Source organism: Puma concolor, chromosome D1 (assembly GCF_028749965.1).
Source record: "Puma concolor isolate L17-30 chromosome D1, mPumCon1.1.hap2, whole genome shotgun sequence".
In the NCBI taxonomy this organism is placed as follows: Eukaryota; Metazoa; Chordata; class Mammalia; order Carnivora; family Felidae; genus Puma; species Puma concolor.
This window is the reverse complement of record NC_141676.1, coordinates 38,484,593-38,501,350: the sequence shown is the minus strand read 5'-3', so window position 1 is coordinate 38,501,350 and position 16,758 is coordinate 38,484,593. Positions and strand designations below refer to the sequence as shown.

Below are 16,758 nucleotides of genomic sequence, written 5' to 3'. Positions count from 1 at the left end.
TAATTAAGTATACCACTCTTCACAGATAAGCATAGATAAAGCCTCAAAATCCTATCCAAAATAGCAAGTGAATATAGATAATCTTATGGAATCTACAAAAAAAAAAATGCTAGAAATAACAAGAAAATTTAGCAAAGCTGTAGGATATAAAAATCAATATACAAAAATCAATTGTATTTCCATATTCTAGCAATGAAACACTGGAATGTGAAATTAAAGATACAGTAAGCTATCTCAGAATAACTCTACATGCTCTACATCCTAACCTGTGTGTAGTATAGCCGGACTTTAGTTTTAACCATTTTACAAATATATAGCTGTATATTGTTGCGATTTTAACTCGTATTTCTCTAATGAATAATGACATTTATCATCTTTTTATGTATGCATCCATATATCTTGTTTGATGAAGTCTCTGTTGAGACCTCTTGCCCATTTTTATTAGGTCTTTATATTATTGAGTTTTGAGAATTCTTTGTATATTCTGGATACAAGTTTTTTTTTATCATATATATGATTTGCAAATATTTTCTTCTAAGATGTGGTTTACATTTTCATTTCCTTAAGACTTATTTTGAAATCAGATGTTATTATATTTTGGAGTCAAAGTTATCAACTTATTTAATATATTTTATAGACGATGCTTTTGATGTCAAAAGAAAGACAATTTTGCCTAACCCAATATCACAAAATGTTCTCCCATCTTTTCTTCTAGAAGTGTTAATTTTAGGTTTATGGTTTGGTGTTTTTTGCTAACTTTTGAATATAGCCTGAGGTATAAAATGCCATTTTTTTCCCATATGAATGTCCACATTTTCCAGTACCACTTGTTGAAAACGTTCTTTTCCCACAGAATGAATGACCTTTACAACTTTACCAAAACCCAATTGACCATATATTTATGGGTCTGCTTCTGAATTATATCCTGTTCCACTGACCAAAATAACTTTTTAAAAACTTTTTTTAAGTTTATTTATTTATTTTGAGAGAGACAGAGACAGCATGAGTGGGGGAGGGGCAGAGAATGAGGGAGAGAGAGTATCCCAAGCAGGTTCTGCACTGCCAGCACAGAACCCGATGCAGGGCTCAAACTCACGAAATGGCCAGATCATGACCTGATCTGAAACCAAGAGTCAGATGCTTAACCCGCTGATCCACCCAGATACCCCCACCACTGATCAAAGTGTCTTAATGCCAGTTGCATACTACCTTGATTACTCTAACTTCTTTACACATGTCCTAATCAATGCTTAATTGAATAGCCGAGGAAGACCGTGTAAAGATCTCTGGAATTCTCTTCTCTCTGGCACTATGTTCTATGACTTCTTGCTACCTTGGCTTCCACATACTCTTAATTCCATCTTCTTAGCTCACTGAGCACAGTGGACTCTGCTTAAGCTCCCCTCTCTGCACTGTGACCTGTAAACTATGTCCAGGCATGAGTTATGGAAAATTTCCCTCAGTTGTTTCCTGTATCTCAGGGACTACTGTCCTTTATTGCCTGATGTCAAGGAACCTGAGAGACAACTTTTCATATCTTTTTTCAGTTTTTAGGTTGTTTCAAGGAGGAGGGTAAATCTAGTATCTATTACTCTGTGTTGGCCAGAAGTGGAAGTTTTTTGTATTATTGAACTTTGCTACATTAAATGACTGCTGAATATGAAAATTCTAAGTGAGAGGAAGTAGAGACTTGAAAAATTAAAGGAAGAAAGAATCTTCCAGAAATGGAAGATCCTGAGCTAGAAATAAGCTTCTGCATTTAGAAATCTGGTGTTGCTGAAACGGAATCAACGAGGGGAGACTAGTAATGGATACTTTTATAGAAGTGAGAAAGGTAAAGGTGATTTGGACACTCTAAGAACTTTGGATAGTTTTCTAATCATCCTGCCATATTATGGTCCTGATCAGAGGAATGGTCCGATTGTACATACATTTTTAAAAGATCATCTTAAGTGTTGCTTAGGGAATTTTAACTCTAGGAGGCAAGAGTAGGAATAAGCAAGAGATTCAGGAAATACAATAATCCAAGTGAGAGAAGAGAGTGGATTTGATTAGTGTGTTAGCAGTGGAAGCGGTAAGTAGTGGTCAGATTCATAACATAGTTCACAGATAAATGCTACAAGAATTTTTAATGGTTTGGAAGGTAGGAATGAGGAAAATAAATAAAGCAAAGCAATTCCTGGGTTTTGAGCTATAGCAACAGTGCCATTTATTCAAATTAAGTTTAGGGGAGAAGCCACTTTAGTGGCAGAGTAAATAATGAGTTTAATTTTGGACTTGCTCAATTAGACAGAAAGGATAGTCCTCCTAAAATTAATGTTACATTGTAGCAATGAAAACTCACCTCATTTAACAAGCTGTTTCTGATAGCCTCCTCTCTCTATTATCCACCTTACATCCATAGGAGTTGACACTGAGATTTAGTCTCCTGAAGCACGACACACCATAATCCTCCACCATATTCTTTTTTACTATTCATTATGTAGTTCTTGGTACTTTCACCCTGTAAGACAAGTCCCATATTACCTCCTTGAGAAAAGAAGCTCTTTGAAGGAATGATAGTCAGCATTATTCTTGTCAGATATTAAAACTGTACAATCACTTCCACCAAAGCCCCAGTGTGTGAAATTAGGCTTTGTTATAAGAAAGAAAACCTGATTTCCTTAAAGAAATCCATTTGAATCCCAGAAACAAAGACAGAAATAACCAGCATCTCCTGTGTGCAAGGTTTCAGCATGCATTTGGCCCTTATTCTAATGCAACTCTGAAACTGAGTATAAATTGTACTCATCTTGATGAAACTGGACAATTCAAGGGTAGACTTCTTCTTTATTACCTTTTTCTCCTATACTAGACACTTAATAAGCTGGAAATAAGAGCTTAGTAATTAAAGGATATAAGAGAAGATTCTGGAAAATAGTAAGAAGAATTTGTTACTGCCCAGCACTGATGACAGATTTGATAGTCAAATATTAATAATAGCAATAATAATTATAACATTCTACATTGTGGTATTTTGTGCATTTCTATCACATTTACACCAGTCATCATATTCTATCATTCCAGAACAGATGGTCTTGTTTGCTGGATATTTTCACCTTGAATTCTCTTAAATAAATTTCTCTTAACTTTTGTTAAGAATAAAAATGTCCTGAAATGACAATGACTACTGTAGACCACTCGATGACTTTGAGGAAAAAATGAAATATCACTCAAATTAGTGCAACTTTAGGATTCTGAAGTAGAATATAGACCAGATATGGTAATTCCAGGCTAGATCTAAATAAGCTGTTAAGGAGTTAAAGATACTTGTCATAAGATGAATTTGTTTGACATGATTTAGTGATGTGATGCAGGCATCCAGATGGCTCAGGAAAATATTTTCTTTATTTATGTGTCCAGCATCATGGAGCATAGAGTTAGTTATCTGAAGTGTCAGCCCTCCTAACTCAGATGTTATTTTTCCTGCTTATAGTCCTCCATATCTGTATCCACTAATCACCATCATTATTAATCTCATGGTTTCCAATTCAATGCTTGAATAGAGAGTATGGATGGCTTCAGTACTGTTTCCCATTGTGTATTTGTGGTGGGTGGTGTTGGTAGACTAATTATTAAGTTGCTTTGCCTATCAGTATCAAAAGGAGCTTATGTCTATATTAGTCTGACTAAAGACATTTTTCTTGTTGTACAGTTGAATTGAGAATACTTTGTTTTGTCTAAATGAGTAGGACTTTACACAAAAAGCACAGAGTTAAGATCAAAGAAAAAGAAACTTTAATATTGCTTCTCATTCTCCATAGATTTAATGATTTGAAAGGTGTGAATCTCTCACCAAATTAAAGGATTAACAGCTTCTCACATTCTAGGATATTAAAATGGCTTTAAGGATGAGAGGCCAAGATAGCAGAATAATATGGAAGATTTTTTTGCAACGTTCATCCCTGAAATGCAGCCAAATCAACACTAAACCATCCTGCACACCTAGAAAACTGATTTGAGGATTAACACAACAATCTGCACAACTTGAACCACAGAATTCAGTAGGTACACATCGTAGAGAGGTGAACTGGGGAAGAGAGAAGCCACGGAGGGTATGGAGCTGTTTTTGCTTGTGGAGAATGTATGGAGATGGGGGGAGAGTATGGGAAACCCTGCCTCCCGCCCAAGAGCAGTTGGAGAGAAAGTGGAAAAGTGGAAACAGCCACAGGGACTGAACTAAAAAGAGAAAAAGAAGAAAGGAGAGGGTTTAAATTCCATTAAGACTCTATAAACAGGGGGAGCACAGGTCTGAAAATCCACAGCTCAACACTTGGTGGTGCTCTGGTGAGAAGGGCGAATCCCCAGGAGCAGAGTGAGGTCTGGGGATCCTTGGGCCACATGGGGAGAGGCAGATCCCCTGCTGGGAGGACATTTGGTAGAGGCTGTGCAGCATCCCCACAGGCAAAGGTGCCAGCAGACCCAGGAGAGCAACTACATTTGCTGGTGCTAGAACAAAAATGTTAAGGGGGAAGCCTGGAGCCAGATGTGTGTTGTTATTTTCCATAATCCCTGAAATGCTGCTGCTACACGATCATGTGAACTTCTTCTGGGGCGGGGTGGCACCTAGCTGCAGTCTCTGGGCACTGGCAGCAGCATGGCCCTGCGAACATTCCTGGGTATGGGTGGGCACTCGGCCATTTCTCAGTGAGACCCTCCCCCAGAAGGTCTGAGTGGGTCAAAGTGCATTCCCTCAGAAGTGAGAGGTTGGGAAACACAACTGCATCTGAAATAAAACTCAGGATGGAGATGCTGCCTGGCATCCTGACGGCTTGGTCATGGACAGTGTAAAGGCAGGGAGTGGACAAAAGCCAGGGACAAAGGACAGGTGCAGGATTGCTGATAGGGGAGTTCCAATACTAGAGACTGGGTAGCTGGGTGACACCACTTTCACTCCTCCCATGCATGTGCATACACACCTACAGGGGCCACAATAATCCACCCCAGTAAGCTAAGCAGCACCATCTAGTAGAGAATGGAGCTAGACCTAACATATATTCAGAACACTTCATCCTAAAGCAGCAGAATACACATTCTTCTCCAGTGCACATGGAACATTCTCCAGAATAGATCACAGACTAGGACACACATCAGCCCTCAACAGGTACAAAAAGATCAAGATCATACCGTGCATATTTTCAGACCACAATGCTATGAAACTTGAAATCAACCACAAGAAAAAAATGTGGAAAGGTAACAAATACTTGGAGACTAAAGAACATCCTACTAAAGAATGAATGGGTTAATGAAGAAGCTAAAGAGGAGATTAAAAAGTAAATGGAAGCCAATAAAAATGATAACATCACAGCCCAAAACCTCTGGGGCACAGCAAAGGCAGTCATAAGAGGGAGGTATATAGCTATCCAGGCCTTCCTAAAGAAGGAAGAAAGATCTCAGATACACAACTTAACCTTACACCTTAAGGAGCTGGAAAAAGCACAGCAAATGCATCGCAAAACCAGCAAAAGACAGGAAGTAATAAAGATTAGAGAAGAAATCAATGGTATCTAAACAAAAAAAAAAAAAAAAAAAAAAAACAGAACAGCTCAATGAAACCATAAGCTGGTTCTATGAAAGAATTAACAAAATTGATAAACCCCTAACCAGTTTGATCAAAAAGAAAAAGGAAAGGACCTAAATAAATAAATAAATAAATAAATAAATAAATAAATAAAATCAAGAATGAAAGAGGAGAGATCACAACCTACACAGCAGAAATAAAAACAATAATAAGAGAATATTATGAGCAATTATACGCCAATAAAATGGGCAATATGGAAGAAATGGACAAATTCCTAGAAGCATATACACTACCAAAACTGAGACAGGAATAGAAAATTTGAACAGACCCATAACCAGTAAGGAAATCAAATTAGTAATCAAAAATCTCCCAAAAAACAAGAGCCCAGGGCCAGATGGTTTCCCAGGAGAATCCTACCAAACATTTAAAGATGAGTTAAAACCTATTCTCTTGAAGCTGTTCCAAAAAATAGAAATGGAAGACAAACTTCCAAATTCTTTCTATGAAGCCAGTATTACCTGGACTCCAAAACCAGACAAAGACCCCACAAAAAAGGAGAACTATGGACCAGTCTTCCTGATGAACATGGATGCAAAAGTCCTCAACAAGATATTAGCAGCCAGATCCAACAATACATTAAAAAATTATTCACCATGACCAAGTGAGATTTATACTGGGATGCAGGGCTGGTTCAATATCCACAAAACAATCAATGTGATTCATCACATCAACAAAAGCAAGGACAAGAACCCCATGATCCTCTCAATAGATGCAGAGAAAGCATTTGACAAAATACAGCATTCTTTCTTGATAAAAATCCTCAAGAAAGTAGGGATAGAAGGAGCATACCTCGAGATCATAAAAGCCATATGTGAAAGTCTCAATGCTAATATAATCCTCAATGGGTAAAAACAGAGCTTTCCCCCTAAGGTCAAGAACAAGACAGGGATGTCCACTCCTGCCACTGCTATTCAACATAGTATTGGAAGTCTTAGCCTCAGCAATCATACAACACAAAGAAATATAAAGCATCCAAATTGGCCAGTAGGAGGTCAAACTTTCATTCTTTGCAGATGACATGCTACTCTATATGGAAAACCAAAAAGACTCCACCAAAAAACTGCTAGAATTGATTCATGAATTCAGCAAAGTTGCAAGATATAAAATCAACACACAGAAATTGGTTGCATTCCTATACAACAACAATGAAGCGACAGAAAGAGAAATCAAGGAATCGATCCCATTTACAGTTGCACAAAAAACCATAAAATACCTAGGAATAAATATAACCAAAGAGGTGAAAAATCTATACACTGATAACTACAGAAAACTTATGAAAGACATCGAAGAAGACACACACATACAAAAAGGAAAAATATTCCATGTTCCTGGATAGGAGGAAAAAATATTGTTAAAATGCCAAAACTACCCAAAGCAATCTACATATTCAATGTGATCCCTACCAAAATAACACCAGCATTCTTCACAGAGCTAGAACAAACAATCCTAAAATTTGTATGGAATCAGAAAAGAACCCGAATAGCCAAATCAATCTTGAAAAAGAAAACCAAAGCTGGAGGCATCACAATCCCGACTTTAAGCTGTGTTACAAAGCTGTAATCATCAAGACAGTATGGTACGGGCACAAGAACAGACACTCAGATCAATGGAATGGAACAGAGAACCCAGAAATGAACCCACAAACATATGGCCAACTAATCTTTGATAAAGCAGGAAAGAATATCCAATAGAAAAAAGACAGTCTCTTCAGCAAGTGATGGTGGGGAAACTGCAGACTGACAAGCAGAAAAATGAACCTGGACCGCTTTCTTACACCACACACAAAAATGAACTCAAAATGGATGAAAGACCTAAATGTAAGACCATCAAAATCCTCGAGGAGAAAGCAGGCAAAAACCTCTTTAACCTTGGTTGCAGCAACTTCTTAATCAACACATCTCCAGAGGCAAGGGAAACAAAAGTAAAAACGAACCATTGGGACCTCATCAAAATAAAAAGCTTCTGCACAGAGAAGGAAACAACCAGCAAAACTAAAAGGCAACCAACAGAATGGGGGAAGATATTTGCAAATGACATATCAGATAGGAGGTTAGTATCCAAAATCTATAGAGAACTTACCAAACTCAACACCCAAAAAACAATCTAGTGAAGAAATATGCAAAAGACATGCATAGATACTTCGCCAAAGAAGACATCCAGATGGCCAACTGATGCATGAAAAAATGCTCAACATCACTCATCATCAGGGAAATACAAATCAAAACCACAATGAGATACCACCTCACACCTGTCAGAATGGCTAACATGAACAACTCAGGCAACAACAGATGTTGGCGAGGATGTGGAGAAAGAGGATCTCTTTTTCACTGCTGGTGGGAATGCAAACTGGTGCAGCCACTCTGGAAAACAGGATGGAGGTTCCTCAAAAAGTTAAAAATAGAACTACCTTATGACCCAGCAATTGCACTACTAGATATTTATCCAAGGGATACAGGTATGCTGTTTTGAAGGGGTACATGCACCCCATGTTTATAGCAGCATTATCAACAATAGCCAAAGTATGGAACGAGCTCAAATGTGCAGCAATGGATGAATGGATAAAGAAGATGTGGTACATATATCTACAATGGAGTATTACTCGGCAATCAGAAAGAATGAAATCTTGTCATTTGAACTAAGTGCATGGAACTAGAGGGTATTATGGTAAACGAAATTAGTTAGAGAAAGACAAATATCATATGACTTCACTCATATGAGGAATTTAAGAAACAAAACATATGAACATAGGGGAAGGGAAGCAAAAATAATACAACAGGAAGAGGGACAAAACATAAGGGGCTCTTAAATATGGAGAACAAACAGAGGGTTGCTGGAGGGGTTGTGGGAGGGTGATGGGCTAAATGGGTAAGGGGCATTAAGGAATCTACTCCTAAAATCATTGTTGTACTGTATGCTAACTAACTGGGATATAAATTTAAAAATAAATTAATTAAAAAATAAAAACATTGGCTTTACATGATGCTGCTAAGAAAGGGACATGTTTCAGGAAGCAAGTGCCCATGTTCAAGGTGGATTTATGCATTTCCCTCACTTTGACTCAATCTATATTTGGAAGATACCATGACATTATTTTGGGTCTACCATGATTTTTGATGGCCATACACCTAGAGACTCTATTTATCTACTTTTAGTTCTAGGCTAGGCTTGTTCCTTCTTTAATCTGTTCCATCTTGCTGTGAGTACAGAGTTGTGCTACTCTGGTTCAGAGAAAAACTGTAAAATATGGCATCTGATGGCTATTGTGATTAACTCCCAACACTCATTATACCTTGACAGTAATTGGTATATGGATAAAGATGTTCATGTGACATATTTATGACCAGTGAAGCATGAAGGAAAGTCACTGAGGTGGGAGTTAGTCTGAGGAAAGTGTTCCCACTCCCAAAAGAAAGTCACAGGAAGAGACTATCCTTCTCCTTCACCTACATGTTGTTCTCTCTGAATATATTTCTATAAGTGCTGAAGCCATCTTGCTATACAGGCTGAGGAGGAAACCTGCCAAAGAAGGAAGACTAAAAATGTAGAAAGAATATGGATCTTTAATATCCTGCTGATCCACTGATGACACCATTTTGGAGCCCCACACTAATTCTCGTATTCCAATTATGAGATGATACATTTCTTTATTGTTTTCTTGCATTTGGAAGAGAATTATTCTTGATGAGGACAAAAGAATCTTAACTGATACATGATGAGGGGCCATTTCATCATGGGTCCTTTCATGATGAAGTCTATGGTTTCTAAGAGATGTCTTAATAGTAAAGCATCAGAGGAACAGTAGGTTTTCTTCATCCCCATTTATGGAATGTTATCAATTCCTAAAATTAATTTCTAATATGCCTGGGACCCATGTAGCTTTTTCCTATGATACCAACAGTTATATTCTTCTGAAAGTCACAGTCTGAATCTTTAGATTTGAAATAAGGAAATGCTATCAAATGGAACTTTCAGGGAATACCCTAAAGAATTATACCTAAGCTCACTTGTTTCTGGTTTTGAAAATACCAGTCAGTATTTAAAAAAAGGAAGTCATGACATTTTATTAATAGATTAGGTATCTAAGAGTTTTTGAATAAACTGAAGAATGGCTGTGAAAAGGAGAATTTAGATCAATTCCTTAGTGTCTAACACTTTCTGGATGCAGCTTTCCTTATATCTATCTCAGCTTGCTAGACCTCAGGGGAACCCTGCTGAAAACCTACTTACCAAAATAGAAATTAGGACATTCTAATCATCCTCAGGATCAAAATAAAAAAGAGGCAATGATGGGAGATTGGGAGGCTTATGTTTTCATTTTTAGTTTCTAACTAACAGATCAGTTTGTTTTGTTTTTAATAGATACAATTATTGATAAAAATATAATTTTTCCTTTTTATGGGATACTTTATTACATTGCTTAATAGAGCTTTAATGTCCTATATATGGCACTTAGTATGTGACTCTTCTAGTAATTTGAAAAGTACACCATAAGATGTACATCTTGAGATGTTATATGGTACATCATATATCACATCATTGGAGTAAGAAAGCTTAATTCTCATCATTTTTCTATGTGATATGGGGCAAGCCAGCTTCTGTGAATATCATTTCTCTCATCTCAAAAGAAATTGTTGTAAGGATCATATATGATATTGTAGGAATAAAAACATTTTCTAAGTTATGTATATATAAAAGGAACTGTAACTCTAGCACAATGGTAGGTTTGGCTGAAATACAAGAAGCTTGTTAATGCACAAAACAAATACATTGTCTGTTTTATAAAATAGAGCACTGTATAGGAAATAAGCAAAATACAGTAATCAGAAGTGATACACAGGAGGGAGCTATCGACTCAGTCTGAGGGATAGTAGGGAATTCCTCAAGAACTTAATGCCTGAGCTGGATTTGGAAGTCATCTTTCAGAGTTAACCTTTTCCTCATTTAGAGAATAGGATGCCATGTATAAAATCATGGAGATCACAAAGAGCATGTTATTGTGCAGGAAACAAGTCAGAGTAGCCCAAATCTAGCAGTCCTAGGGGTTGGAGGTGGGGTGGGGATGGGGTTAGGGTTTAGTGTAGATTGTGATGAAGTGTGAACCTGAATGGGACCAAACCAGAGGGTGCATTATGTATTGGTAAGGGATGTGGGTATACTCTGAAGACCTGATTCATCATCAGAATGACTAGGGGATTTTGGAAGGTATTATTATTGGCCTCATCCCAGACCTTCTGAATTGGAATCTTGGCTGGGGGATGGAATGGGTGGTGAGACTCAGAGCTGCATCTCTACAACCCTGCTATCAGTTAGGTTTCAGAACCACTGACCTGGATGAAAGGAAGCCACTAGAGGAATGTGAGCAGGAAAATGACATGGTCAGATTTGCATTTTAAAAAATGACTTAAGCAGATATGTTAGGCATGGCAGGAGAGGAGTCCAACCCAGGGGATAGAATTCAGGGCATGACAAAAACCTGGGAGCCAGATAAGAGGATTGAGAGCAGCAAAGCAGCTGGCAGGAGGATGCTGAGTGGGCTGACAGAGGGGGTGGAGAGAGGAGGAGGAGATGAACTTAGTGGTACAATAGCCTGTGCAAAACAAGGAAAGCCCTGTGACCAAGAATAAGAATGTGACTTTTCCCTAGAAAGAGATGGGGGGCCCTGGAGCATTTTGAGCAAGACAGTGACATGATCCATTGCTTGGAAACTGATTTTGACCTGACTGCAGGGAGTCTCATCAATGAGGGCACCTTAGCAAAGGGTTCTTGGCTCGAGGCAAATGTTTGTTTAGCACAGGGGCCCTTGGGCAGAGAGTTGGAATAGCTGGTTCTTGACATCTCTGTCAGAACTCCAGTTTCCAGAGCATGTTTAGCAATTCAGATGAATAAAGACAGGGAAAAAGGAAACAGGAAGGTCTGATTTACAGGAAATTATTAAAGAAAACCAAAGACAAATACTCCAGGGTAAGTAAAAGAAAGGAAAATCTCAATGCCAAAAAACCAGTCAGGTTTTCACTCGGAGAAAATGAATAGTGTCCTATGATCACTGAATGTAGTCAAACAAACAAAAGAACTCTGCTGTATGTGTTGATAATTGGTTGCAGTTAAGTGTAAACCTTTCGATTTATTATAAAAGCCCCAGTTTTAAGTATTCAGCATTGTGGCCATGTGCCCATCACTGTGTCCTGTTTTTTGGGGGAAATGTACTTACCATAATTCTAATCCCAGCTTTGTTTCTAGTTTTACTTGGCCTTGTGTAAATCATTTAAATCCCAAGTTTATTATAGTGAACAAAATTGGATTTGCAATTAGATAGATCTCTTTTTTTAAATTAAAGTATCATTAACATACAGTGCTATATTTGTTTCAGGTTTACAATGTAGTGATTCAACAATCCTATACAACATACAATGCTCATCATGGTAAGTGTACTCTTAATCCCCTTCACCCACTTCTCCCATCCCTCCGCGCACCTCCCTTCTGGTAACCATTAGTTTGCTCTTCATAGTCAAGAGTCTGGGTTTTTTGTTTGTCACAAACATGGAAGCTTCATGAATTTTCATGTCATCCTTGTGCAGGGGCCGTGCCAATCTCTGTGTCGTTCCAATTTTAGCATTTGGCATAGGTGCTGCCGAAGTGAGCACAACAGATCTCTATTTTTGTCCCAAGTTCTTTCAATGTTTTTTTAAACTTTTAAACCCTAATTTCCACTTATATTTTATAAGGTTATTATGAGGGTCAAAGAAGGTAAGTTTAGGTAATATACCAGAACAGTACGAATATACCAGAATAGTGCCAGACCCATAGTAAGCCCTCTGTAAAAGCTGATTGCCCCATTTTCCAACTGCTTTTCCTCATCTTGAAGCTGGAGAGATAGGGGAGAAGAGCAGAAGTGGCAAGCATGTGGCCCCCAAGCTGCCATTTTCATTTCTTGCCTTCATGGAAAACATTCTATTTGATCATAGCCTTCTTTGTTTTGAAACCAAAAGGAACCTCAAAATCCTCCCAACACAGAACCTTGAGCTGAAGCTACTAGCTGCATAGATGAGACATTTGAGATGAGACCAATTTGTTACCCTTGGACTGGGTAATCTCTAAGGTTGTAGCTGAGACACCATGAGCCCACAAAAAATGGAACCCAATTTCCAAAATCATATAACTGAGTGGAAAGCAAAATTTTTCAAAGCTGAGAAGATACAAGGATATTCTATAAGATACAGAATGGAATAGATTGCTGATGGAGGCTTTTAGGAAACCTGAGGGTTGGGATGATATTGGAATTGGTCTTTGTGGTAGACAGAATTAAGATCCCACAAAGTTGCTGGTCTCAATCCCTAGAATCTGTGAATGTACTACCTCACATGACAAAATGGACTTTGGGTTGTGATTTAAGGATCTTGAAGTGGGAAGATTGTTCTGGATTATCTGGGTGAAGCCACTATATTAACAAGGGTCTTTACAAGAGAGAGAAGGGTAGGTAGGCAGGAGGATCAGAGTCAGAGGAGGTATAGGGATGGAAGCAGGAGTGGGAGATGCAGCCAGTCAAGCAATGCAAGCAGCTTCCAAAAGCTGGAAAAAGCAAGGAACCGACTCTGCCTCGAGCCTCCAGAAGGAACGCAGCCCTGCTGACACCTTGATTTTAGTCTTATAAGACCCATTTCCAGACTTCTGACTACTAGTACTATAAAATAATAAACGTTTGTTGTTGTAAGGCATTAAATTCATGGTCATTTGCTACAATAGCACTAGGAAGCTAATACAGGCCTTTAAAGAAGGGCTTGGAGAGACAAGAAAGAGGGATAATTTGGGTGAGTAGTAGGCTTCAATGTGAGAATAAGCAAAGTATACAGTGGGAATCAGGGATACTGACTGGTTTGAGGAGGGTGGATACGCTGTTGATGAGAAGGAACACAGGTCAGGTGTTAAGCCCTTGCACAGGTCTGATAGCCTGAATTTGAATCCTACTTCTGATGATTTCTAAGTAACCTTGGTTCAGTTACTTAACTTCTCTGGCATTACAATGTTATCTATAAATGTAAGAATAACAATATTGCCTATTTCATTGAGTTAATGAGATCGTAGATGTTAAAATGTCTAAAACTAAATAGTGCTCCATAATAGGAAGTGCTATTTTTTTATGAATAGAAGAAGACAAGGGTGAATTGCTACTTTATTAGGAAAAAACTCTGATTACTAGAGTGAAATTAGGAAACTTTACTTCCTAGACATTGGGTGACTATCAGAAGATCTTGAATAGGAAACTACCTTAAAAATACAAAAAGACTCCTGTGGTAAATTAACAAAGACAAAAGACAGGAAAACCATTCATGTAAGGGAAAGTTTGAAGGATAGATAGAGGTTGCTCTTCACAGAAATATAGGAAAAATTAGGCACATATTGCCTAAGCATGTTGGCTGACTCCAATGCCTTCTTATAGGAGTAGAATGTTGTAGAAACATCCCTAGCCTGGTAGTCAAGAGAAAAAGGTTCTTACTCGGGCTGTGTCAGCCACTCATTACCACTTTGAACAAGCCGCTGATGTATATGGTTTTGGGTCCCCTCTGGTGAACTCAGTCTTCATGGCTCAGCATTTGCTGAGACTGTACTATTTCCAAGTAATACTTCTCTTGGGCTTATTTTTTCTGTGAGCCTGAGGTCAAATGATTTATCTTCAGGAAACTGCAAGGATAAAAAAGCCCTCCTAAAAAGCAAATTAATTCTAATTGCTATGAATCTCAGTAACTATTTGAACCCTGCACTTACCAAATAATTAGATATTTTTACAAAGATGTGAAGAGTAGCTACAAGACATTCAAAAGGTATAAATCATGTAAAAATTGTGTTTTGTATGCAATTAGATTGTTTCTATCTATGCTAACCATCTCCTGTGTGGCATCTTTGGGACAGGGCCTTTGCCTCAAACAAGCCAGGGAAAGAGGACAGCTTTTCCCCCATATATTACTGTTCAACTAGGATTGCATAGCAATGTATCCAAACCATAAATGTGTTTCGTGGTCATGAATTATTAGTTCAACAGAATTATTCTTATCAAGGAGAAAATCTCTAATAAAAATTGCCAAATAACATGTGAAAAACAGCAAAATGTAAAAAAAAAATACTTAGAATAGTTTTAAGTCAAAATATTTTCTAATAATAAGTGAGAACAGAATGCTTCCTGCCTTTAGCCAGTAACACAGGGCCTAATCTACACTTTGGTACAGAGAGAGATGCTGACAGTAATTTGAAGAAAAGTGCTATAATCAATAGTCAAGTGTCAACAGTTAGGACACCCTTGATGCTAAACGAAGCTATTTAAACCCCTTATTTTTAGAAAAGTAAATAAATAATACAGCAATGGAAAGGGAAGTCTGTAGACATTCAGAGCTGTTATTTACATTGTCCAGGCATCAATGGATCCCCCAGCATTCTGAAACCACCTTCCTTTAGTATCTAAATAAAAGAAGCCCAAACCCCAATCTCATAAAATTTGAGAAATCCAATGCTTTGCCAGGTGCCTGAGATTTCCTAGAGTAGGGAGGATGCAGTATTTACCACCCCAAGGATTGGTCCAGCTTCTAGCTCAGTTTTGACCTCTCTCAGATGGACCCTGATACTCTGCCAAGATTCAAAGCTGCTCCAGATCTCAATTTGGTCTGCTTTGCTCCAAAACTTAAGCATACTGCTCCTCTCCCCCACTGCATTTTCTCCATATTAGCTACATAAGTGGTCTAAGCAAAGTTAATGGAAGATTGAGGGAAAGTAAAGCAGAATTACAGAACCGATCAGAAAACACCTTAAAAGTGAACATCAGCCTTCTGTGAGGCTAAAGTTTGCAGTCACCAAACTCTGGAGGCTATAGCTTCTCACCATGTTGCTGAGGCCTCGCTTTGCCCTCTCTCAGAAAACCTGTCTTCAAATCTCTTCTATGATGCCCAGAAACAGTGCTTCTGTTTTCTTCATTCATAAAAAGGCAACTTAAAAGTCCCAGTATTTCATTGTACAAAGCCTTTTGACTCCTCTAAACAAATTTGCAAGAGCTGCCATTACATTGTAAACATGCCCAGGTAATGACTTGCCTCAAACTAAAGTGCCATCTAACTGAGGCTCCAGACTTAGCACAAAGCAAACAGCAGCACGGAGGTCAGGTATTTAGGACGTGGCTCTAGGGTTAGGTGCATAGGCACGAGTTTACCTGGACTGTGTGCTGGGTGTGGGGGCTGGTGAGTAGGAAGCAGGAGGGGAGTGGATGTCAAAACTCTATTCTGTCTCTGAAGAGACACTGGAAATGCCAGGTCTTTTTTCTTGTTGCTGTGGCTTTCATTCTCCTCCTCCACCCCCTCTTCCCCTTCCACTCCTCCATCCTCCTCCTAGCCTTCCTTTCTTCTTTCTCTTCTTCCTTCTATTCCTCTTTTCTATCTCCTCTTCTTATATTAAGTTTGAGAAAATCAATCCTAAAATGGATAATTTATTTTACTAAAAAAAATCCAGAATTTCTAACCTGTCTTCAAAACTCTCTGTAATAAGGCCCAGCCTGCCTTACTTACCAATTAACCCCTTGTGTAGCCTGTGTTTTAGCAAAATGGAATCATTTACAGATCCCTGACCTGTCCCCACAGTGGAAGCCCTGCTCATTCTATTTATACCAGCATAGGATTCTCCATGGTGAGATTCTCCAGGATCAACTGATTGATCGATCGATCTATCTATCTATCTAGAGAGAGAGAGAGAGATGATTAGATAGATGAGAATTGAATTCATGCCATTATGGAGGATGAGAAGTACCAAGATCTGCCTCTGCAAACTGGAGACCTGGGAAAGATGGTGGTATAATTCAGTCTGAGTATGAAGGCCTCAGAGAACCAGAAGAGCTTATGACATAAATTCCATTTGGAGGGCAGGAAAAAAGGAGATAGATTTCCTGGTTCAATTGGTAAGGCAGGGGGGAATAAAAGAGACAAAACCCTCTTTCTCCACTCTTTTTGTTCTATTCTGACCCTCAATTTTTAGGATAGGGCCCATCCATCACCCATGTTGGGAAGGGCAATCTACTTTACCCAATCCACCAGTTCAAATGCTAATCTCATCCAGAAACATCCTCACAGGTACACCCATAAACAATGTTTAATATGGGCACCTATAGC

General features: G+C 38.4%; 1 long non-coding RNA gene and 1 pseudogene across 1 annotated transcript in view; both read right to left on the bottom strand.

Moving 5' to 3' along the window:
- The window catches only part of LOC147576598 (uncharacterized), a 284,325-nt gene that overhangs the window by 113,790 nt on the left and 153,777 nt on the right, over nt 1-16,758 (bottom strand). Inside the window, exon 4 of the long non-coding RNA XR_015241428.1 lies at nt 2,345-2,503. This is a non-coding gene — a long non-coding RNA (uncharacterized LOC147576598). The remainder of the gene's footprint in view (nt 1-2,344; nt 2,504-16,758) is intronic.
- Nucleotides 12,152-12,250, bottom strand: LOC112866187 (U6 spliceosomal RNA; annotated as a pseudogene).